Raw genomic sequence first — 25586 nt, 5'->3', positions numbered from 1 at the left:
AAGATTAACAACTCATCATATACACTCCGAGTTTCTGAAAGCCAAATAATTTTCCAACAGAGCATCCCAAGTCTGTCCTCCAGTGTAGACACACCCATGTGGGCTGTAGTTTGGAACAGAACCTACATCTCCGGATTTCCAGTTTAGGGCCCTGGGTGACCTACAACTGTCTCCATTGTTAATAAGAACACAATTTATTTTTTTTAAATCAACCAAGTTATAAGGACCCAGAGATGGGCTCTCCCCACCTTACCTGCCAGAAATGGCTGTTACAATGGGAACTTTCCTGGCTGTGGAGCAGGACTCTTTATTTCCCAGACCCACTGCACCCCTTGGCTCCCCTTGACTTCCAAGTCTAATGGAATTGTGCCAGTTAGACCAATGGAGTGATCTGATTGGCCAAAGCCCTCTTGGTGGGTTTCATTTTTCCTAGTGTGGTTTGGAAGCAACATGGAAGGAAACGTGAGGAAATAATTCTGCTCATTGTTGGACGGTGGGAATACTTCGTGGCAATGTGCATAACAGATGTGAAGGAGAGGAGTAGCTTTCTATAGGAAATTGTTTGGGCCTTGATCAACCCCTGAAATTGGGGGATTCATATCAACATTTTACAGGGAGGGAAAAGAGCAAGAAAGAGAGAAGCTTGACCTCCCCCGATCGGATATTAGATTGGACAGTCCTGGAGCAGTTGGGAAATGTGCCCCTAGACCCAGTTCCTGCAGAATGTCTATTTGGATAACAGTAATAACAACTGACATTCATCGAGTGACTTAGAGTTTGCTAAATGCTTTACATACATTTATCTTATTGAGTCTCCTAACTATCTTAAAACAAGTTGGGTAAGAAAGGCAGATGTGATCACTCCCATTTTACATTTAAGGAAACTGAGACCAGGAGAGATAAAATGAGCTGCCAAAGTTAAACAAAGAATAAACATCCAGATCTAGAAGTGATTCCTCCCTCCCCTGCTCATTTGACAGATAAAATTTACTTAGAAAAAACATAATTTGTAAGTGGTCTGAGTTCAAATCCTTTCAAACCAAGTCTTCCTGCTTCTAAACTCGGTATTCTATTCACCATGCCCAATTGCTACTTTAGGGCTCCCAAGGAAAATAATGGGATAGTGGTCAATCCACAAGCATTTAATAAGGATGCATGGTGCTGTTTTTAAAAGATAAAAATAAAAATAAAAAATTCACTCCCTGCCTTCAAGGAATTCACATTTTAATGGGGGAAACAATATGCAAAAAATCCAACATTTCCAGTATCTTTGTATGAGCATTCCCTCATTATAATCTCAACTTTCTCTTGCCTTAATTGAATTTAATTAATATTGATTGATTCCCTGCTATATGTGAGTTAGTGTGCTAAAAACAGAATTTACAAAGATAAAAGATAAAACAGTGCTTACCTTCCTTGGAGGAGGGCCTGGTGTACAGGGAAATAGATTATACAAATGAGGAAATGCACAGAAAGAGACAGATAAACAGAGACAGACAGCAAAACACAGAAACAGAAACAGAGAGACAGAAAGTCACAGGGAGGGAGAGACAAAGAAACAGAAAAAGAGGTACAGAAAGAGAAAGAGACACACAGAGATAGATCTAATAAGGGAATTTCATATTGATCTGTGAAATGAGGGGGAGTCTCTTCTATCTAACATCTATATGCTAATATTCTGTGTTCTAAGGTCTCTCCCAGCTCTGACATCTGTTCTAAGCTCCCTCCCATATTTGACATTCTATGTTCTAAGGGCCATCCTAGTTCTAATGTTTCATAGAATTATCTTGCCTTTATCTCCTCTCAATGGTTTGGGACCGAATCTTCAAAGAACTGAAAGAAAATTCATTGCTAAAATGCATTCTTTTCGACCTTGGAGGTAAACCTCATGAGTGGGGCAGAGCTCCCATTCCACAGAGCCTTTTTTCGAGGAGTGGGGAGAAATGAAGAATTGAGAGCTGGGAGTGGAAGTATTATGAGTTACAGGTTACCTTTTTTCCACTTAGATTTGTCCTTTTGGCTCCTCAAACTGGGCTGGAGATGTAGCCTGCATTAAGGGGCACAGGTAATTGAGGTAGATGGGGAAAAGGGGTGGGAGCCACACAATAGGACCCATTCAGGACTGCTTGGGTTATTCCTGTTGCCATAGCAATCCATCAAGAAGATCTGAGATCAAAGGCTTCCCTGTGGTTTCTTTCTCCTCTCCAGCAGTTGGGGGAAAGACGTTTGGATGGAAGCAGAATGGCCCCAGACATCACAGTATGTGGATGCTGAGAAGCGAGAGCCATTCCCCAGGTCATGAGATAACATCCTGGTCTACAGGTGGCTCATTAGCTAGGGATAAGAACTCGGGCAGAGGCTAATAAGAATAATAGCTCCCATTTATAAGAATTTCAGGTTTGCAAAGTGCTTTCCACATATAAACTGTAGTCTGCTTAGAATGGAATAGGGTGAAACTAGGGACACACTTCATAGTCTGTTTCTACTTTTCTCCTCAAGAAAAGACCAGGATGATGGTCAGGCAAGGAGGTGGTACAGTGGACAGAATCTTGCGATCTTTTTCTTCAGATATTACTTAGCTGTATGACCCTGTGTTAGTAACTTAATTTCTCTCAGGCTCAGTTTCTTCATCTGTAAAGTAGGGATAATAATAACACTTATTTCACAAAGAATCCAGAGGACTCAACAAAATGTGGATCTGGCTCTCACTACTCTTCCCCTCAACTGTCTGTTCCACAACATCCTGTGAATACCCTGGTCCTCTCCTAGATCTTGGTGTGAGCCTCTATTTTCAACTTTAGGAGTCTGGAATTTCTTTGCGTTTGTTCACAGCTAACCTGGGAACCTTTGAAAAGGATTCAGTGGAATGGTCCGGGACCAGAAGCATAATTAATCATTCATCCAATAAACTCTCTGAGCATTAATAGGTCAATAAGTATCACTTACTGATACTGTGTCAGTAGGGGAAACACCACATGAAATAGTTCCTGCCCTCCCTAGCAACAAGTGGATCAGAAGCTTACTGAAGGCAAACACTCACATCCCAATGCCCAAAATAAATCAAAGGATCATAAGATTTGGAATTAAAGAGAAAGGTCTTCTAGCCCAACCTCTTCATTTTACAAACACTGAGATTCATAGAGGGATTGGTTCATACATTTCAAACTAGAAGGGACCTTGAAGATTTCCCTGTCTCTCTGCCTCTGTATGTATGTCCCTATCTCTCTGTCTCTCTGTTTTTTCTTTCTTTTTCTCTCCTCTTTCTCTATTTCTCACCCTTTCTTCTTTTGCCTCCCCACTCTCTGCCTCTATCTCTTTCTATCTCTGTGTCTTCCTCTTCCTCCCCATCTTTCTCTCTCCCTTTTTTTCTCTCCTTCTCCCTCCCTTCCCCCTTCCTCTCTGTCTCCCCCTTCCTTCCTCTCCCTCTATTTTTTTTCTTTCTCTCTTCCCCTTTCTCCCTCTCTCCCCGCCTTTGCTCCCTTTCCCCTCTCTTTCCCTCCCCCCCCCCACAGAGTTAAGTTCCAAGATTAAATCAAAAAGAACCATAGCATTTCCAATGATTCCTCACAGCCTACGGCATAAAGTGGCATCACCTTTAGCTGACATTCAAAACTCTTGGATGTCCCCCTGCATCTTTGGGGGTTGAGGTCTCTTTGACGTTCCCACCGATTCAAGATTCTCTGCTCTGCTCTGAGGGGAGAAGCCCTCCCTACTTGTTCCCTGCACCCCAGACTGTCTGGCCCAGTGGTTAATCCCTGTTGATCTTTAAGACAACAAAATCTCAAACAACAGCTGTGTTATAGACTGACCAGCTGACCTGTTCCTTGGTGTTTGGCTATAAGGAAGGTTGTCTCTGAAAGTCAAAAAGGAGATGAAAATGCTTAGGGATATTTTAGGATTTGTCTTTTCAAAATGGAGAGTCAATAACCTATGGGTTTCCAAATATTTCTTGGGGATTTGGCTCCCTCCCAATATGTCGGTCTTGAGGTCAGGGCAGGGAGACAGGAAAGTGGAGAGGGGGAAAGGATGATACAATGGAAAATGTGATTCCAGAATCACCAGACATGGTTTTGAAAAGGGGCTCCAATTCTTTTGGTATGAGTTATCTTGGTGGAGGCACTTTCCTTCCTCAGCTCTCAGTCTTCTCATCTGTAAAAACAGAAGAAGGAATAGCTGGCTTCTGAGATTCCTCCTAGAATGAGTTCATAGATCTGAGGAGGAGAAGCAATATGGCACCATGGAAAGAACACTGGCTCTAAGACCACAGGATATGGGGTTAAGTCATAAAACCTTGGCAAGAAACCTAACCTGCCTCAGCCTCAGTTTTGTTACCTATAAGACAAAGAAATTGGGCTCAATGGCCTGAAGCCATCCCTAGATTTAAGACTCAGAACTTTTTGGTTTGGATTTCATCCCCCACAACCAGAACATTGTCTGATCCATAGTAAGTGCTTAATAAATATTCATTAATTCTTTTTTTTTTTAATTACCGAGCATTTTTTCTTCTTCCTGTGACCTCTCCTTCTAGGAAAAGGAAGAGAAAGGAAGAAGAGGAAAAGAGAGAAGGGAGAGAAGAAAGGAGAGAGGAAAAAAAAGGAAGGAAAGAGACAGAAAAAGAAAAAAGAGAAGAGAAAAAGGGAGGAAGAAGGAGAGAGAGAGGACAGAGGAAGTAGGAGAAGAAAAAAGAGAAACAGAAAGAGGAAGAGAAGAGATAAGAATAAGGAAAGGGAGGAGGAGGAAGGAGGAGAGAGAGAGAGGAGAGAGGAAGACAGAAAGAGAAACAGAAAGGGAAAAAAGAGAAAGGAAGAGAAAAAGGGAAGGAGGAAGGAAAGAGAGGAGGAGAGGAAGGGAGAGAAAGAAAGAGACAGAAAAAGAAAGAAGAGAAGAGAAAAGAAAAAAGAGGAGGAAAGAGAAGGAGAGAGTGAAGAGAAGAAGAGAGGGAATGGGAAGGGAGGAGAGGGGGAAAGAGGAGAGAAATTTTAATATGTTATCATCAAGCAAGCCCTCATTACACATTGTGTATCAAGCAAATCTTCCAATGATCCTGTCCCAGGATATTACCAAATTCTCGGGGTGGGCTTAATTGAAACTGATTTTCGAGGGTCTTCAGCTCACCCTGGCTTACAGAGGGGCAGCTCCTGAAAGCTGGGGCAATGACACACTTTTCGAGGTCATCATTCGGCACGTCTTGTGTCCATCTCCCCATGGATGCCCTTCCTGCTGGCCTGGGACAGTCCTGGAGCCATCCCACCAGGACAAGGGAGCGAGCAGCCCAGTAACCTGATGCACTGTGTGAGGAGGGGTGGGTGAGACAATGGGTGCCATTGTGAGAGGTCCCCTGGCAGCCCTAATCGGATCAGAAGGCAGCATTCTTTCAATTCCCGGCAGGTTGTTCGGAATTCCTAGGGCTTATTAGGCAGGTAAGACCAAGCCCTTTGATATGAAAGCAATCACTGGTGTGCTTTAGTGAGCCAAGACCCGACAGAAAATCAGAAGGGCTGATTCTCACATATGGAAAACATTTTCTATTGATATAAAAATGTATGTGCCTAAGTGTGTAATACATGCGTGCATTTATGAAGCGGCTGGATCCATCACAGAGGAGCCAGGGAGAAAGGGTGGCCCCGGGATGCTCTCGGGTGTGATCCAGACTGCTCCAGCTGAACTCCCGGCCCGGGCCAGATATTGTTCACACACACACCCTCTCCCCTGCCAATCTCGCTTTCCAAAACGAGATGTTTTATGAAACTGAACGATGTGTGATTATAACGACCGACCTTGGCTCTTGAGATGTTGCGAGAAAACGTGCTTCCCCCCTTTCACTGAAGAGATAGGGGGGGCAGGAACTATGAAATGTTACAGATGTTCTCGGTTTTGCTGAGCTGATTTTCTGTTTGTTTATCTTTGACCTTTTTATTTTTTAACAACAACAAAAAAGTTTGCTAGATTAGGGACGGGGCTTATTGAGAAAATAATGTCATGTAAAAATAAAATGCATACTCCCTTCTTTGAAGAAGTAGGGCACTATGGGTATGAAACATAACCTATTAAAGAATTGACAAGTATTTATTGAACATAGGAACTATGTTCCTATGATGCTTAATGGTATAATAAATGTTTATTGACTGTGACTAACTATCAAGTCCTATACTAAGTGCTGGGGTTACAAAAAGAGGCAAAAGATAGTCCCTGTCCTCGAGGAGCTTACAATAGAATGGGAGGGGACAACAACCAAGCAAATATATACAAACAAGGTATAAACCAAAGAAAAAAGAAATAAAATAGGGGAGGCATTAGAAAGCACCAGATGCCAGGCAATCAATTAATAATCACTTATTAAGCACCATCTATGTGCCAGATACTGTGCTAAATCTTGGGGATATAAAGTCAAAGGTGAAATAACTTATATCTTCAAGGAACTTTTATTCTAATGGGGTATACATTTAAGTATAAAAAAAAAAAAACCAGCACAAGTCAAGACATCATCCTCATGATGTCGTTGGTCCTTTCAAAGAAGGAAGGATGAACAACAATACACTAATAGGTCAGCAGAATACAATGTTTAATGGTGCATAGGAAATTCCCCAATGTTCCTCTCTTGAGCTCTCAGAGACTTAAACTTCTCTGATTAGGGGAGTAGCAGAAAGAAAAACCTAAGGAATGGGATGAGCGAAGCCCAAATGGGGTCCCGAAGAGTCATTCGTAACAAAACAACTGAATAACAACAACCAAAGTTCTTCAGGGGCTCAGCAGAGAAATATTGGACAACTTCCTAACTACTGGCCACCATTGATTTTCATTATCCTCCTGGAGGGGAAGGGGGAATGTAATAAGCATTTATACAATGCCTACTATTTACCAGGCATTGTGCTAAGTACTTTATAAATATTATCTCATTTGGTCTTCACTACAATTCTGGGGTATAGACAATAATACCATCCCCATTTTACAGATGAAGAAAGTGAGTCAGAGAGAAGTTAATCGATTTGCCCAGGATCACATAGTTAAGTGCCTAAGACTAGATTTGAACTCAGGCTTTTGTTTTCTTTTGTTTTTAACTCCAGACTCAATGCTCCATTTTCTGTGCCATATAGCTGCCTTAACATATATACAAGTTAGTTTGAGGAAGGAGGGCACTAGGAGCTTAGGGAAGATTAAAAAAAAAAAACTGATCAGACTACATTGATTTGGTTTTTGTTGTTGTTGTTGTTGTTGTTGTTGTGCAGAATTGATTTTTTTCTTCTCTTTCTTTTTTGATTCTTTGTTCTAAAGGGTATCTCTCTGAGTATGGGAGAGGGAAGGTATGTATTGGGGAAAGGTAGGTAATAAAAAAGGGCAGCTAGGTGACACAGTGGATAAAGTGCTGTGTCTCCTAGCCAAGTCATTTAACATTGCCTCATTTGTCAAATGAGCTGGAGGAGCAAATCACTCCATTATCTTTCCCAAGATGTCATGCTGTTGGATGGGATTGAACAACTAAACAATAAGATGATACAAAAATATTTTTATCCACAAATACTTTTAAGGCATTAAAAATGCATTTTAATTAAATTAAAATTAAATTTAATTAAGGTGCATCTTAAGGCATCTATTTTATTTAAACTTTATTCATGAATTTAGCCCAGATTCTTATGGAACATAGAATCTTAAGGTTTGAAAGACTTTACAGGTAGGAATCCTCTTGTTCAGTCCTTTCCTTTTACACAGAAGGAAACAAGTTAAGAGAGAAGTAGTTTATCCTGCAGTCATTGGTACAGTTGGGCCCGACTAGATCTTCTGATTCTCTTCTTTCTGATTTCCCCAGGGACTCATCTCCTTCGCCAGCCTAAGGACCAGGTAACTGTTCTATTTGTCTTGCAGTTCAAATATCCTATTGCCTTCCCCAATTAAAGGAGGTGTGCCCTGAAAGCAGAACTTTTTTAAATTTATATTCCTTATACTTAACACAAAATAAGTACTGGATATAGATGTTTTTGGTTCATTTATTCATGCATTTCCAACTGTTTTGAGTATTAGGAATCCTTTAGAAGATTAAAAAAAATTACTTTCCTCTTCCTTTCCAACTTCCATCATAGCAAATGCTGAATCAGTGTCCACTGCATAAGAAAACCCATGGTTAGATATACTCGCTGCCATAATTTAGAACCTACTTCCCTATACCCTGCTGCCATCTCCATAGTGCAGAAAGTTCACAATTATTTTATGAAAAGAGTGTTGTGTGCCCTCAGGAAGCCCTGGATTCAAATCCCAACTCATCTATTTTCTGGCTTTATGACCCCTGACAAGTCACTTAGCTGTGCCTCAGCTTTCCTATCTGTGAAACTGGGGAGCAGATTAGAGAACCCTTAAATGTTCCTTCTGGTTCTACCTTCAATGCCTAAAATAGTAGTAGATTCTCTGGCAAGAGTTCATCTATAAGAATGCTTCCCTGATTACAAAATGCTTTACTCAAAAAGGGAAGGAGTATTAGTAGACATTATTATGCCCATTTCACAGATGAAGAAATTGAAAACTACTTTTCCCAAAGTCGTACAGCTAGTAGTTCTTAGCAATGGAAGTGGAAATCAAATCTTCATGGGGTTGTAATGACTTATGTTCTGAATCAGCAGGATCATGAAAATCCTTTGGTACTCTGTTCTGGTCAAACCACATGGAATTGCACGCAATTTTGGGTATCACATTTGAAAAAAAAAGACATTAATAAGGCAGAGAATATTTGAAGGGCAGTAAATTTACCTCAGGAGGATTAGTTAAGGAATTGGGATTATTCCACATGTGGAGAGAGAAGAGAAGAGAGAAGAGAAGACAGAAGAGAAGACAGAAGAGAAGACAGAAGAGAAGACAGAAGAGAAGACAGAAGAGAAGACAGAAGAGAAGACAGAAGAGAAGACAGAAGAGAAGACAGAAGAGAAGACAGAAGAGAAGACAGAAGAGAAGAGAAGAGAAAAGAGAAGAGAGAAGAGAAGAGAGAAGAGAAGAGAGAAGAGAAGAGAGAAGAGAAGAGAGGAGAGAAGAGAGGAGAGAAGAGAGGAGAGAAGAGAGGAGAGAAGAGAGGAGAGAAGAGAGGAGAGAAGAGAGAAGAGAAGAGAAGAGACAATCCACATACGAAGAGAACTTTTACCTGAAGAGGTTGAGAGATTAGCCTGTTTCTACTTGACCCCAGACAGCAAACTTGGAACAATGAGAGAAAGATAGAAAGAAATAAATTTAGACTTGAGGTTAGGAAAAAAAATTTCTAATAATCAGAATGATCCAAAAGTGGAATGGGATAGCTTGAGAGGAGGTGGATGTCTTCTCCCTGGAGGCCTTCAGATGAATGGTTATTCTAACCCAGCTTTCTTATTTTCCACCATTCCTTGGCATCCTCTGTATCATTTCACTTCCAGAGAGCTCTTTGGGGGATTGAACCCACTCAACTCTGGGAATCCTGCCCTGATGCTTGAAATATCCTGATTGGCCAGCACTCACCTGAAGCTTTACTATCCCAGCAGGCCCCAGTCATGTTTCATTCTATCCCCAGCCACCATGTTGCACTTTCCAGAGATCATGTCCTGGGAGATGTCATCATCAGTGCAACATTTTTTCCCCCTTGTTTTCTATGTCTTTCTGTGGAAGTATGAGCTGGAAGTAAAATCAAACTACCACTGTCATTCCTACTGAGAAAGATATCTCAGTCCATACCTGTATGGCTCATCATTCTTGTTAATTTAGCAGACCAAAACACTCCATCCCTGGCCAGAACACTTTTCTGTTGTCTCCTTATTTTAAAATGTAAATTTTTTGAAGGCAGGGAAAGTCTTCCTTTAAATTTTTTAACCCCAGCACTTAAAACAATGTTTGACATTTAGTAAGTTCAATAATTGAATCTTTCCCACTGGGGATTTCTTCTCAGATGTGGACAGGTCATGTTTGTATGGAAATATTTAAAGCAGCTTTTTTTGTTTCTAGGAATTGAAAATTAAAGTGACTCCCATCAATTGGGGAATGGATGAACAAGTTGGGATATAAGATTGTAATGGAATATTACTGTGCTATAAGAAATGACAAACTATGATTTCAGAAAAACCTGGAAAGACTTTTATGAATTGATGCAGGGTAAAATGAGCAGAACCAGGAGAATATTGTACACATGACAGCAACTATGAATGACTTGGCTATTCTCAGCAATATAATGATCCAAAACAATATCAAAGGATTCATTAAGAAAAAAGAAAGTACTGATGGAGCCTAAATATAGACTAAAGCGTATTTTCCTTTCTTCCTACCTCTCTCCCTTCCTTCCTTCTCTTTCTTTATTTTCTTTTTCTTTTCTTCCTTCCTTCCTTCTTATTTCTTTCTTTCTTATTTGAGTTTTCTTGCCCCAAATGGTCAATATGGAAATGTTTTACATGATTGCACATATATAACCTAGAAAATTATAATAATAAAGGATCTGTTGTTGTTGTCAGTGTAAAAAAAAAAAAGTTAAGACTACATAGCCTTCCCTTCCAGTTCTGAAGAGCTCCAATTCTGTGATTCTCTGGATTACAACTCCAGGATTGTTGTCTCTCAAAGGTTCTGAGAGAACAGTGATCTCGTATGATACAAAACAAGAGTTCTGTGAATCCTTGAGCTTTGTAGGGAAGTAGGGACTTCATATAGACAGCCTTGATTTTATTATTATTTTTTTAGCTTTCTGCACCAAGAATTATATTGGAAGATGCAAAGAGCAGAAGAAAAGCTTCCCAGATGGGATATATGTCACGCCTACAGCTTCCTCTGTTCTCAGGCCAGGCTATTTCCCCCATGGATTCCCCCAGAAGCTCAATTCACTGAGATTCGATTGCACATGGCAAACTGTTGGCATATCCCATATATTTCCACAACTGATAACCTCTGAGCCATTTTCCATTGGCTCTCCCCAGAGTCTCATGCTTCCCAGAGAAGAACTTGGGGGGGCTTCACCAAATCCATTTTATTTCCCTTGACAGAACTGGCTATTTGAGCCAAAGCATCATTTTAGAAATTTCTCAGTGGGAAAAAGAAAAAAAAACTGGCTTATCTGCCTTAAGTGTCTTCAGCATGGGCTGTGAGAAAGAGCAGGTAGTTGTGGAAAGAGTCCTGGCCCTGGCTTCTGAGGCATAAGTGTAACTAAGGAAGAGCAGCTGGATCTTTGTACCAGGGACTAACATCTAGGGAGGTTTTGCCTCCTCAGTGTGTGATCTGGAGATTGTACCTCAATGCTTCCAGTATAAGCCTCCATCAGTCAAATATTCAGTCCTTGAATGACCATGTACTAAGTAACCATCAAGCACAATTCTAGGTATTAAAGATATAAAGATAAATATAGACTCACAAGACTAGAGATAAAACTTAATTAGCAGTTATCCTGTAGAGGCTTCTTTCCCCTCAAGAAACATATATTCTAATGGGGGCCTCAACAAATAAAAGATCCAGTATAAAAGATGAGAAGCATCCCAAAGGATTTCAACACAAGGTAGCTTGAGAGGGAAGATACTAGTGATTGACAGGGACAGGATTGATGGATGTGAGATCCAGAAGTGGTTGAGGAGAAGTTTCACTGGTCGCATCCTGATCTCACTAAATTAGCTCACAGGTCCACTGGATAGAATTTGCTTCCAAGGTGGAATTTCAGATCAGAAGGCCTGGGTTCGAAGTATAGCTTTACTAGGTGGATGAATTTAAGTGAAACACATCACTTCAGTTGTCCTGTAAAACCCTCCTCTTAACTCTAGCACTACCCCCTATTAATTATTTCCTATTTATCTTATATATATATGTTTTTTTAATATTTCTTTGCATATCATCTCCATTATAATGAGTTCCTTAAAGACAGGAATGTTTGGGGTTTTTTGTTTTGTTTTGGGGGGTTTTTTTTGGTTTTGTTTTTGCTTCCTCTTCTATCTCCTGGACTTAGCACAGTGCTTAACACATAGTAGGTGTTTAATAAATATTGATCAATTGATTGACTGGTATAATAGAAGCCTTCCCTCTAAATAGCTGCAGGATCTTGCATAGGTCTCTTCCTCAAATAGTATTATAAAATTATAAAGCTAGAAAGCTATCTATTCTAATCCTTTCATTTTATGGGTAAGGAAACTGAAGCAAACCAGTTAAGTGACTTACTTAGGGGATACACAGCCAATAAATTTTGGGGGCCACATTTGAATTCAGGAAAACGCGGCTTCTAGACTGCAGGACAGGGTTTTTTATCCACTAAAGGGCCACCTGGCTCCTCGATACAAAGAGTTTTAGATATGCTTAAAGAGTCCTCAAGGAACTCACTTTCTAATGAGTAAGACAGGACTAAGCCCAAATCTAAGACAGGAAAGGATCTCTAATAACATTTTAAAATGGAATAAGTGAGATTCATTGAGATTAAATTATTCTGCCAAAGTCACCTGGGTAATAAACATTTTGAATTAGAATTAGAACCCAGATCAAGTAATTTGTTAAAAGAGGAGTGTGTTTAAAAAGAGAATGGACTAGATTAGTATCATCAATCTCAAACAATAAAGAAGAGCACTGATGGTACAAATGGACTTAGAAAACCATATATTAACATTATCTGCATTCTATTATTTTTTGGTTAAATATTTCCCAATTACATTTAATCTGGTTTGAACCACATAGGAGTGTTTTGGGTATGTTTGAAATCTCTGGGCTAGAAAGTTCTCTGGTTCTTTCCACTTGTCCAATTCTATGATTCTGGGGATCCACACCCCTTCCTTTAGTCTTCCTTACTCTCCTAGGCTCCTGTTCTGGGAGGAGCCAGTCCTTGTGACCTAAGGCAAAGAAAGAAAGCCTGTGTTCCAATTTTGGCCTTAAGACGACTTTTCCCATGGTTCAGGAAAAGTGCCTTTATTCCCAAGTGTCTACCAAGTGGTGAAAAGGAGAGGAGAGGGAGGAAACAATAAAATTGACTTCACAGAGTGTTGGAGGATTAATTAGTTGAATGTTGATTAGTAATGTAATTTGATGATGAAATGTGCTAAATGTACCCTTCCTTTCCCAAAGGTTTTTATTCACAGGGATGTGAGGTCAAAGTCTTTCAGATGCCAACCAAGGGAATATTCTGAAGACTTTAGGGCAGGGTTGGGAAGGTATATGTCTCTTCCATCTTGTATTAGGTAATGGAGCTCCATATCTCTCAGAAGACTGCAGAAGTGAATTTCTACAAATAGATTGTATTACCTGCTTGTTGAGGTCCCTTCCAATTGAAGATATTCTGAAATTCTGTGAAACACTCTCCAGCTCTGCTTGTAAAAGATCATTGAATGAAGGAAAGGCTGGAAGTTGATAAGACCAAGCATGAGACTTTTAAAGTAATGTAAAGGAGAAGAAATGAGAGCCTAAATGAGGCATGGGATGGAGTTACCTTGACTGTAGGACAAATTGAGAAGGGCAGTTAAATAAAAGGATGGATGGATGGATGGACCAACCAATGGCCAAACCAGTGAATGAGAGAATGAATGAATCAATGAACAAATCAATGAATAATGAATGAGTCTAGTGATAACCAGAGTGTTCCACCAGGTGAGAAGATGAAACAGAATTAAAAGAAATGGTGAATGCCTTCAAAGAGTTCACTTTCTAATGGGGAAGACAGAACCAACAGCCCAAAAATAGAGTTGAAAATATATGAAGAAAACTCATACATAAAAACAGTGTTGAGGGAATTCTGTAATTCCTGGAAGAGGAGGGGAAGGGGATTTGATAAGATCTCATGGAAATTCAGTCTTGAACTTAAGTTAACATTAGTCAACAGTAGAAGGACAAGGTCTGGCGTTAAGATCTGCATTTTAGAAGTAATTATAATAACAGCTTTATTCAGAATTTTGCAATGTGTAACAGTGGGCCCTCACAGCACTATATATGTTACAGTGGAAACAGCACTGATTAGAGTCAGAAGACCTAAATTCAAATCCCACATTTGAAACTTACTATCAGTGGGTCTTAGGGCTAAAATCACTTAACCACTCTGAGTCTCAGTTTCCTCATCTGTAATAGGAAGACATTGGAATAGATGGCCCCTGAAGACCTTTTCAATGCTAGGTAAAAGATTCAATGATCCAACTATCCTGTGAGAGAAGCAAGGAGAAGGCTTTTTCTTCCCATTTCACAAGTAGAAAAACCAAGGCATGTAGAATTGACCAAGGGTTAGAGACCTTGCTTTACCCTTGGCTCGTGGTAGAACCTCAGGGCAAGCCATTTAATACTTTCTGCCCTGCAGTTTCTCTCCCCTGTAAAAATGAGATTAATGATGCCATAGCATGAAAGGGGCAGAGTGCCCATCCAAGAGTTAATAATCATTAAGCTCTCCCTAATCCTTGGATGAAAGGCCCTCTATTAAACGGGAAGTGTTATTATGTCAGCGGATGAAGCTGTGGCTGCTACCCATGCCTGGAGTATGCTTGGGGATCCTCTAGATGAAAGCATGTCTATAAATGTAGACTATGATTAATCACTGTCATTTATTCTACACTATCCTCGGGGAGCCCAACATCAAATCCCTTGCACCAGTCTCCCAGTCTGCCCCCAATATAATTTCAGCCACCAAATTTCTTTCACTTTGGCAGGAAACATTCCTTCTAATTCCCTGGAGATTCCCATCAATCCAAAGCAATAAGTATTTATTAAGTACCTACTGTGTATAAGACATGTTAAAGACACTGAGGGTCACAGAGAATATAGAACTATTATAGTTAAGAAGAAAGGGAAAGGAAGAGGAGGAAGAGGATGATGGAAGGGAAGAGGAGAGGAGAAAATAAAATGAAGGAGGAAAAGGGAAGGGAGAGGAGGAAAGGAGATGAAAGAAGAAGAGATACCATTTTATTTGAACCATTAACCTGTGTGTCTTCTCTCTTGCCTAAGCTAGTGGAACAGAATGTGGCAGTTTTTTTCTCACATACTCAGTTCAACTGCGGTCAAGAATGAGCAAGATGGAAATGTGAGGTTCTCTTCTATCATGGACAAAGAAGCCCACCCACCATCCCAAAATTGTGAGCCCTGAAACTCTTAACATCATGATTTCATCAAGAGAACAGCCAATCCTTCAAACAGATGGTCCAAAACAAACTTTTATCCTTCCTCCCCTGACTACTATTTGGTCCTAAATGAGACTTGGAAATTTTGAAGGTCTAGAAGTTATCCTTTTGGACACATTCTCATTTCATCAAGAGAGTTTTCCTGCTGGTCAGAGAAACCAAAGCAACTTCAGTAGTTCTGGTTTCAGTAGGAAGCATATGGAAATGGGCTCTTTTCTCACTGCTTTAATTGAAGTAGCAGTATGAGGCAGCAAAAAAAGCACTAGAATAAAGGCTCAGGACTTAAGTAAAATTGTGGTTCTATCACTTATAACCTGTGTGACTTAGAACACACATTTAACCCCTTACCTTAAGTCATAGTTTCTGCCTTTGTTAAATGAAAGAATTGGATTAAAGTGACTATTCAACCCTAACTTAAGATGCTCATGTGAAGAAGAAAGTCAAGAAGTAAGAGCTTAAAAATTGGAAACACAGAAGAGTTGCTGTCATTATTATAATCACCGTTAATACCATCATCATCACCATCATCATCATCATCATTATTATTATCACCATCGTCATTATCATCATCATTACAATCATCACCATAATCATCGCTGGATAACTCTGAGTTGAGAAAAAAAGAAGGGATTAATTAGGAAATAAAGACAGTATTTAAAATGAAAGAAAGAAATAAAAACCTAACTGAGAGCACATTGGATCTAGAGAGAGGAAGACAAGCATTCAAACCACAGCTATGCTATTTAATTCCACTTAATAAATATTAATTAATTGCCTACTGCATGCGAAGCATTGTGCTAGGCTCTGAGGACTACCAAAAAAAGTAAGATAGACTCTACCCTCAAGGAGCTTACATTCTTCCAGGAAAAAAATAATGCACAAAGCAGATACTAAATAAGCTCAAAGCAACTGGGGGATGTTGGAAGAATGTTGATAATTTCAGGAAAAGAGCAAGAATACTCTCCTGGAAGAGGTGGTTGTGAACTAAGCCTTAAAGGGGCCAAAGGCGCCAAGGGAGAGAAGAGAGAGCATTCTGTGAATTGGAGCTGGCTGATACACAACCATAGAAATAGAAGATGAAATATCAAGAACTGGGAACAGTGGGCAGGCCAGCTTGGCTGGACTCAATGTACCTGAAAGAAATCAGTCTGGAAGGATAGATCAGAGGCAGATTATGAAGTGCTCTAAATGCCAGACAAAAGGTACATTTGATCCTAGAGGTAACAGGAAGCTACCAGAACTTAATGAGCTTTATTTAACAGCTTTGTAACCTTGAAGCAGCACAGTGGGTAGAGTACCAGGACTGGAGTCAGGAGCACTCATCTCCCGAGGTCAAATCTGGCCACTTAATTAATTGCGTGACTTGGCCAAGTCACTTTACCTGTTTGCCTCAGTTTCCTCATCTGAAGAAGAAAAAAAAAACCTCATCTGAAAAAGAGCTGTAGAAGAAAATGACAAATCGCTGGTATCTTTGCTGAAAAAATCCAAAATGAGGACACAAAGAGTTCGACATGACTGAAAAATAACTGCACACAACAAAAAATCTTGAACAAGTCATTTTTTTAACCTTCCTGGATCTGCTTTCTCACTAGAAAAATGGGAAGCTCATAAAGTAGAGTACTATTTTTTTCTGAGAGCTTTGGCGAGTCAAGGATTTATAAGAAGGTCTCATTGTAGAGCCAAGTGTTTTCTCAATGGGAACCTTCTTTCGCTATTTGACTCTCTTATGTCCTTATAGGGTAATCGATGAGCATTTGTTAAGGGCCTACTATGTGCTGAGCACTAAGGTGAGATTATGTATTCTGATGTCTTATCTTTCTATTAGACTTTGAATTCCATAAGGGCAGAGGCCATGGCACAGTATTAGGTGCATTCAACAAACATTTGGTGTGGGAATGATTGAAGGAATAAATTAAACAAACAGATGGATAGATGAATATATAGACTAATGAATAGAGAGTTAAATAGATATTTTGGGATACATGGATAGATAAATAGATAAGTATTTTAGATAGATTACAAATAGATATTTTGGATAGATGAGTGGATAAAGAGATTTTTTGGATGGATGGATAGATACATGGATAGAGATAGATGGATAGAGATTGGATGGATGGAGGAACAGATAGAAGTATTTGAATAAATGGATTGGCAGATGAATTGATTACAGAGATAGATTTTGGGGATAGATTAATGGATGGAAAATGTATTGATAGATAATAGATATTTTTGTCTGAATAAATATTTTGGATAGAGGATATATATCTATCCATAGATATATATATAGAGAGAGAGTGGAAGGATAGATTAGATATGTTTTTACTAGATAGATGGATGGATGGATAGAGAATAGATAGTTTGAGATAGAGGGATTAATAGATAATAGAAAAAGAGAGAGAGAGATGGACAGATACAGAGAGATGTATGGATGGGTGGATGGATGAATGGATAAATGACAGATAGGCAAGTATGAGTTGGTTCAAAGATAATCTGCTTCCTATTTGCAAGCAGGAAAGTCCAGATTTTCCTTGAAACTTTCCATTTTCTCATGCTCTTTGATCTCACAATTCTTTAGTTAGCGTACACTGCTACAGCTATGTCCCTAAGCTCAGAGTTTGGAGGCTTGCCTCCTCCTGTGCTGACTATCTCATTCGGCAGTTGAGGGACCCCTGGCACATTGCTCACTCTTTCTACCCTTCATTTTTCCCATCTAAAAAGGTCTTTGAGGGTAGGGACCATTTTATCTTTTATGTGTATTTTTATCTCAAGTGACCAGCACAGTGACTGACTTTTAGGGATAGAACCAAAGGTTACCTGGTACACTAAGAAGTTACAGGACTGGTTCAGGGTTAGACAACAGAGTGTCCAAAGCAGTACTTGATTCCAGCTTCTATCCATTATTCCTCTCTGTCTCTCACACTCTGTCTCCGACTCTGTCCTCCCCACCTCTGCCTCAATATATTATTCTTCTTCTCAAGCTATCATTTAAAAAATACTTTTGCCTCCATTTCAGTGTTTTAAGAGAATGGCTTGAGGCTTAAATGATCCCAATAATTGCCTGGATTCTCCCCCTCTCTTTGTGCATTCAACTCTCCAATAAACCACTAGAATTATGGGTCACTGGGCCAACCTCTGTGTGCCATAGTTTCTCTGACTATAAAATGGGCATAATGATAGCTCACAAAGCTGGCAGGAAGAATAATGAATTCCCTAAGCCCAGCCATCTCGAGCTTTCCATAAGAAGGCTGCACCTAGAGTAATAGATGATGGTACAAGGCTTAACTACCACCAAGAGAAACGCTGATGCCATGGATCTGGCACATGACGGCCATCAGGCAGGATTAAGGGGCCTGGATCCTCCGTCTTCTGTTAAAAGATGAGCGGACTCTGGCAGGGAAGAGAGAAGAGACTCACAAAACTTAGAGTAAGGGATAGTGGCCAGTCACTTACCTCCAGGTCACTGGTTCCAGTTGAGCCTGGAGAGCAGTAACTGAAAGTTATTACCATCTGCTGGGTGGCCCCAATCCAGTTGCTCCTGTCCACAGGGTAACTGGCAGTCTTAGCAGAGACGCTGGCACAGGGCACCACGCTGCTGGAAGTGGGTCACCATGCCTGGGACATACGAGGCTAGGAGTGGCCAGGGGAAAAAACATGTCCAAGGAAGATGGGGAGTTTCTGCTGGCCTAAGACCCTACCCAGTATTAAGTGGAGAAAGCAACTGGAAATCGCCCAATTCTAAGAGGGAACTGAGGGCTTGTGCCCTTTATCTCTCTCTCTGTCCCTTTCTCTCTCTCTCTCTCTGTCCCTGTCTCTCTCTTTCTCTGTCCCTGTCTGTGTGTGTGTGTGTGTGTGTGTCCCTGTCTCTCTCTCTCTCTCTGTGTCCCTGTCTCTCTGTGTGTGTGTGTGTGTGTGTGTGTGTCCCTGTCTCTCTCTCTGTCTCTTTATCAGAAAATCTCTATCTCTGTCTGTCTCTGTTTCTCTGTCTCTTTCTCTTAGTGTCTCTTTGTGTTTCTCTGTGTCTCTGTCTCTCTGAATCTTTGTCTATCTCTGTGTGTCTCTGTCTCTGTGTGTCTCTTCCTCTCTGTCTCTGTGTGTCTCTACTTCTGTCTTTTCTCTATATATTTCTGTGTACATCTCTGTTTCCTATCATCTCTGCCTCTGTCTGTCTATCTCTGTGTTTCTGTTTCTCTCCTATTTATCTTCCTTCTCTCTCTTCTCCTTACCATAGTGCCTGACATATATGGACCAATTTCATTCATCCATTCTTCCAACTGTTCATTTCTTTCATCTCTCTCCACTTTTCTTCTTTTTCTTTTCTTTCTCTCATTCTGTCTTCTCACTCTTCTCCTCTTTATTCCCCTCTTCTCTCCTCTTTTTCATCCTCTATTCCAACATACCCAAACAGTCAAACACAGAGTTTTATGTCCTCACATATAATACATTTTTGAAAATGCAATAATGGCCCTTGGTAACTGGAAAGAAACTGGGATTAGGAGGCTGAAGAAGTAGGCAGTGATCTTGCCTCTCCCTCTAGACCTTATAGGATCATAAATTCACACTAAGAAGAGATCTCAGCAGGGACCTGATTCAAAACTCTCATTTTACTGATATGGAAACTGAAGAGGGAAGAAAGACTGTGGGGGTGGGGGGTCAAGACCAAGCAAGATAGCAAATTGCAGAGGCAGATTTATCAGGTCATGTGAATTCAAAACCATTGATCTTTTCAAATCCCTACTGTGTTTCTTCACCCCCACATTTCTTTCTTCCTCTGACATTGAATTCTCTGAAGTCCTTCCTAACTCTGATCTTTTCTGCCCTAAAGTTCATCTCAACCCTGACATTCCCTGCTCTAAGCCCCTCACCCAGCTCTGATATCCCCTGTTCTAAGATTCCTCCCAGCCCTGACATCCCCTGTTCTAAGCCCCCCCCCAGCTCTGACATACCCTGTTCTAAGATTCCTCCCAGCCCTGACATTCCCTGTTTTAAGAATCTTCCCAGCCCTGACATCCCCTGTTCTAAGAACCCTCCCAGCTTTGACATTCCCTCCCAGAGCTGACATTCTACAATACCATGCTTGTGCAGAGTTCAGCTCTTCTGGGTTGGTTCCACACTAAATCTCCTCCCTTTGAGTAGCTTTTCCTTAATTTTCAGAAGAAACATTGACTAAAATACCCAGCATCACTCAATCACCCCATCCTGGGCTTAAAGCCAGGAATCCCTTTAAGCAACAGCCAAAGCTGAACCACTCACAGCAGCAAGTCCAAAGTCCCACAATGTTCCTTGTTCTCAGGGCTGCCTGTGACATTCTGCCCTTGGCAATCTCCCACATCCCTTTCAATACTTCCCTCCTCACACCTTGAGCCTTTGCCCAAACAGAGACTCTAGCAGGTTCCAGGTTGTACAGTGGGTCTGGAGTCAGGAAGATCTGACTTCACATCTTCACACCACAAAGATCTACTAGCTGTGTGATCCTGGGCACTTAATCTCTGTCTGCCTCACTTTACTCACCTGTAAAATGAAGATAATAACAGCATCTATCTCTCAAGGTTGTTGTGAGATAAAATTGACATGGGGCCCGTACATAGTAGGTAAATAAAAATAAATAAAATAAAATTTTACTCCCTTCCCATTACCATTTTCTGGGGCTGGATGCTAGACTAGGGTAACTGCCAAGAAGGAAAATCTTAAGACACAAAGAGAAATTCTTCTGTGTGGCATAGTAGAAATGGCACTATTTGGGCATCAGAGGACCCAACTTTGAATTCTGCCTCTAATTCTGCCTCTAATGCTTCCTACCTATTAACCTTGAATAGGTCACTGTTGGGAGCCTCAATTTTCTCACTTATGATATAATGCCCTTAGTCTAGTCTTTTCTAGATCTCTTCCAGAATTAGACCTATGAAAAAAATGGGAGTTTTCTATACACACCTATTTAAATTCCCCAAGTGCCCATGAATCCCCTTTGATTTTTAAAAGTTGTGCGTATTGAGAAATGTTTTGCCAATTTTGTTTTTTAATGGGGAAAGAAACTAAGAGGGAGATAAAATGGATGCTTATTGATTCTCCTTAAAAATAGAATTCACACAGAGAGACTTGGAAAGACTTACATGAACTGATGCTGAGTGAAATGAGGACCAGGAGATCATTGTATATCTCAAAAACAATACTGTATGAGGATGTATTCTGATGGAAATGGAATCTACAAAGAGAAGATCTAACTCAGTTCCAATTGATCAATGATAGACAGAAGCAGCTACACCCAGAGAAGGAACACTGGGAAATGAGTGTGAACTGTATGCATGTTTGTTTTTCTTCCCGGGTTATTTTTACCTTCTGAATCCAATTCTTCCCCTGCAACAAGAGAACTGTTCAGTTCTGCACACATATATTATATCTAAGGATATACTGTGACATATTTAACATGTATAAGGCTGCCTGCTATCTAGGGGAAGGAGTAGAGGGAGAGAAGGGAAAAGCTGGAACAGAAGTGAATACAAGGGATAATGCTGTAAAAAATTACCCTGGCATATGTACTGTCAATAAAAAGTTATTAAAAAAAAAAAAAACAGAATTCACTTTAAAAAAATAAAAGAAAAATTGGGGCAGCTCTGCAAAGAATTAGAAAATGAGTAGATGCCCATCAATTGGGAATGGCTGAATAAGTTGTGATATGTGAAAGTAACAATTCTATAAAATTTCTATACAAATTCTACGTGAAACAATGAACAAGCTGATTTCAGAAAGGTCTAGAAAGATTTACACAAACTGACGCTGAGCAAAATAGGCAGAACCAGGAATACATTGTAACAGTAAGAGCAAGATGTGGAATGACAAACTTGGTTCTTCTCAGTGGTTCAGTGATCCAAAGCAATCCCAATAAACTTTGGATGGAAAATGCCAACTGCATCCAAGAGAGAACCATGGAGAACGAATATGAATCAACACATGCTATAATCACATTTTTCCTTTTTCTTTCCTTTTTGTTCTGATTTTTCTTTCCCAACATGATTCATAAAGAAATGTATCTTTTAAAGAATAATGTACATATATAACCAACAAAAAAAGAAAACAATAAACAAAAAGAAAACAATAAAAATGAAAAAGAAAGTTAAAAAAAAAAAGATGGGGCAGCAGGATGGCTCAGTGCATAGAGCACCTTTTCCAAAGTCAGGAGGAACTGAGTTCAAATCCAGCAGCAGACACTTGACACTCACTAGTTGTGTGAGTTGAGACATTTAGCATCAATAGCCTCACACACCAAAATAATAATAATAATAATAATAATAATTCAATTTTTAAAAATTTTTAAAAAGATGAATAATTATAATAACAATAAAGAGATGGTAAGAGAACAGGTAAATTACCTTTTGTCTCCATTTATTTGGGCTACATTTTATTTGTAAATAATTGTTTGTATGTTGTTTACTTATTAGACTGGAAGCTTTTTGAGGGCAGGACTGGTTTTTGCCTTTCTCTGTGTCCTTAGCAATTGGCATTGTGCCTGACACACAGTAGGTGCTTAATACAGGCTTATTGACTTGGCCTGACTATTGAATTTAAGTTCTCAAATACAGAAGGACTATATTCTTGCAGACTAAAAAGACTGCTGGAAATGATTAATGAACCCATGTCAGAGAGATTTGACCATCAGTAATGAAAGGAGAATAAGGAAGGTTCTGAAGGATTAAAAAAAAAAGGCTAGTGTCCTGATTTTCCAAAAAGAGAATGAAGTGTACAAACTATAATATTTTGGAAAAAATCTCAAGCCAATCAATAAAAAGTTTCTCAGTGAACACTAACAAGAGGAAACAGGATATGACTATTTAGAATAGGTAGGACCACATTCACCTTTGTTGTTGATTTGTGTAAATTGTGTGTCAATCTTCACGATTCCATTTGGGATTTTCTTGACAGAGATACTGAAGTGGTTTGCCATTTCTTTTCTTGACTTATTTTACAGGTGAGGAAACTGAGGCAGACAAGGTTAAGTAACTCACACTGCTAGTATAAGTGCCTGGGGTAAGCTTTAAATTAAGAGGGGCATCTAGATAGATGGTGCAGTGGGTAAAGCACCAGCCCTGAAGATAGGAGGACCCGAGTTCAAATTGGGCCTCAAATACCTAATAATTCTTAGCTGTGTGACCCTGGGCACAACCCCAATTGTCTCAGCAAAATAATAATAAAGATACAAATATTTAACAAACAAACAAAACAAGATTTAAACTAAGGAAAATGAGTATTCCTGACTCTAAGTCGATAGTTTTATCCATAGCTTCACCTTGTTGCCCAGACTTACTTTAGTGTATTTTTTAACAGGCATAATAAACTGGAAGAGCAAGGGAATGCTTCCAATAGAAGCTTAAATAGATGTTAAGCAGGAATTGTATAATTTGTCTTATTCTTGTAGAAAAGATAGCAAGACAAAGGCAAAAGATAGCAAAGAACAAAACTCAGAGGGTTATAAAGGCTATTTTGAAGGGCTTTTTAAAGAGTTGTTTATGACCTGGGAGGGGTGGGGGAGGGGGGGTGGAGAGGGGAAGACAGGTGGTGCTGGGCCAGGAATCAGGAAGACCTGAGTTCAAATCCAGCCTCAGAGACTGACCAGCTGTGTGTCCCTTAGGTTGTCACTTCATCCTATTTGCCTCAGTTTCCCCATCTGTAAAGTGAGCTGTACAAGAAAATGATAAAGCACCCAAGTATCTTTACCAAGAAAACCTCAAATGAGGTTACAAAGAATTGAACATAACTGAAACAATTCAATAACAAAATTATGACCTAGAAAGAGGATGGGTATTGTTCTACTTGGTCTCAAAGGACAGAACTAATCAGGAACAATGGGTGAAGGTTTCAAAGAGACCAATTTTAGTTAGATGTCAGGAAATTTTCCTAATAATGAGACTTACTCTAAAGTAAAATGAGTTGCTTTTTAAGAGGCAAGGTTTTCTCCTTCATTGGCATGCTTCAAGCAGAGCCTTGAAGACCATTTTTTCTGATGTTACAGAGGGGATTTTCATTCTTAATATGGTGTCTGACTGTAGTAGATATTTTATAATTAGTTGTTTATTGAGATATGCTTACTTTTAAGTTTAATCATTTAACAATAGGCTCTCTGGGGGAGAGAAATATACCACTTTTAAGTTTAATTGTTTAACAACAAGCTCTATAATATGGAGGGGAATGTACCTACTTTTAAGTTTAACCTACATTTTTAACATTCTCACCATCATTTTCTTAGCAATACAATTCTCAACAATAAAACAAGCGCCAAATTATATAGTGTGTTAATTTCCAAGGCTGAAAATTTAATAATCGGCTCTCCCTAATTCAAAAAAGTCAGCTCTGGAAATGCCTCTGTGGTCCCCGACAATTCTAAAATGACGTGATTCTGTGAAAATGAACTGATTATAAAAACTGCTCCCAACATGTTGGAATTTGAATGTCGTACTTAAAAAAAAAAAAAAAAAAAAAGCAAAGATTTTTTAGACACAGAAGAGAAAAGCATGGAATATGGGAGATATTAAGGATAAGGGTGGTCTTCCTTCTTGACTTAGGGGTGGCCACCATCTTCATATATGGACTAGATCTGGCCTTCAGCCCACATCATTGTGATTCTCTTTTCATAGGATCATAAAAACTCAGAGCTGGAAGGGATCTAGTCAGTCAATACATGACTATAATATCCCCTCTGCATCATCCCATTCTCTCTAAAAGTGACTCAGGATGAGTGAATTTCCTAAAAAATATCTAGCCAAACCAAGACCAATTTATATTTATAAGTTATTTAAAGGTTTATAAATTGTTTTTCATACATTGTCACAACCATCTCCCTGTGAAACCTGTTGTTCAGTTATTTCAATTGTCTGACTCTGTGACAACATTTGAAATTTTTTGGCAGAAATACTGGAGTGGTTCATCATTTCCCTTCCCAGCTCATTTTACAGATGTAGAAACTGAAGCAAATATGTTTAAAGGACTTGTCCAGGCTCAGATAATTAGTCAATGTGTGAGGCCAAATTTGACCTCAGGAAGATAAGACCTGGTACTCTATGCACTCTGGTACCACCTGGTTGTCCTGTAAATCAATTACTATTTATCATTCCCATTTTACAGATGAGATGACTAATTTAGGAGAAGCCAAATTATTTTCTCAGTGTCCTACATTTAGTAGGAACCTAAAATAGAATCAGTCAGTACTGGGAAAATTGGTTAAAACTAGTTACGAAATCAACTCTCTATCCACTAGACTGCATTAATTCATTATATTGGTCTAAATGGCTATGTTCTTGTTTTCCAAACTCTTGGTCTTTATCTGTGCTGGAAGGAACCTCGGAAATCAAGGGCCATATCCTTATTCCCAAAGATATATAAACACTAGCTGTGCTGGAAAAAAACCTCAGAAATCAAGGGTTGTATCCTTGTTCCCTAAAGACTCATAGACTCTATCTGTGCTGGAAGGAACCTTAGAGATCAAGGGATCACAGATTTAGAGCTAAAAGGTATCTGAGGAGTTAGTCGGTCCAGCCCCATAATTAACAAAGG

This window comes from Antechinus flavipes, chromosome 1 (assembly GCF_016432865.1).
Source record: "Antechinus flavipes isolate AdamAnt ecotype Samford, QLD, Australia chromosome 1, AdamAnt_v2, whole genome shotgun sequence".
Lineage (NCBI taxonomy): Eukaryota > Metazoa > Chordata > Mammalia > Dasyuromorphia > Dasyuridae > Antechinus > Antechinus flavipes.
The sequence above is the reverse complement of the archived record's forward strand: the minus strand, read 5'-3'. Positions refer to the sequence as shown.